We start from the raw sequence: 953 nt of genomic DNA on the forward strand, positions 1-953 counted from the left end.
CAGAGACTGAGGAGAGATTCTACCCATAATGCTTTGAGCTGCATGATAAATCAGTGACAGTGAGATGTTATAGAGTCTCTTCATGACATTAATACTGCAGCTCAACTTCTGACACTGAAATAACAGTCAGAATAAATGTGTCAGAAATCCTCATATATGGCGCTTTTCCACTGCGTGGTATGACTCGGCACGGCTCGGTTTGCGTTTCCACTGCAGTTCAGTACCGCTTTAGAGTGGGCGGGATTATTCACATGTCGTTATATTTGCGCCGCCTCTACTGCCGCGACTCCTAAAAACACTTATTTATTCCGCGTCGGACCATCAAGCTCTCGCTGGATCCGCTCCTCTGCTATCAACAAGAGGAACGTCTGTACTTCCTCAACAGACAACGAAACAGCCACTTTTTAGTTGTTAAAAAAGGGTGCGCTCGTTCAAAACAGTTGCGTTCGATCCTTCGCTGGCTGCACTGATTTAAATCTAGCGGTTCTTTTGTGTTTGTGTTGCAAGTTCAGTGATGCAGGTAGTGACGATTCTCTCCGGCCAATCCGTGATCAGCAGAGTTTGCACGCCACGTTTTGGTAACGGTACGGTTCACTTGGAACCTCAACCAAGGTGGTACTAAAAAAAGTACCAGGTACTGTACCCAGTGGAAAACCCCCCAAAAGTGAACCGTACCATGCAGTGGAACAGTGGAAAACCCCCCAAAAGTGAACCGTACTGTGCCGTACCATGCAGTGGAAACGCGCCATTATAGACAGTAAGATCAGTGTGAGTGTGTGTGTGTGTGTGCATGAGAGTGTGTGTGTGTTTATCTACATTTGTGTTTTTATTGTAGTGTCACATCAATCCTTTGTATTATTACTATCAAAATTTCCTTTCAATTGAAAATTCTTCATGAATCATGTTTTTGAAAAGTACATGCCATTCATTTTTCTCTATTGTTTTTGTGCATA

This window comes from Sinocyclocheilus grahami, unplaced genomic scaffold, assembly GCF_001515645.1.
Source record: "Sinocyclocheilus grahami isolate Dianchi unplaced genomic scaffold, SAMN03320097.WGS_v1.1 scaffold3194.1, whole genome shotgun sequence".
NCBI lineage: Eukaryota > Metazoa > Chordata > Actinopteri > Cypriniformes > Cyprinidae > Sinocyclocheilus > Sinocyclocheilus grahami.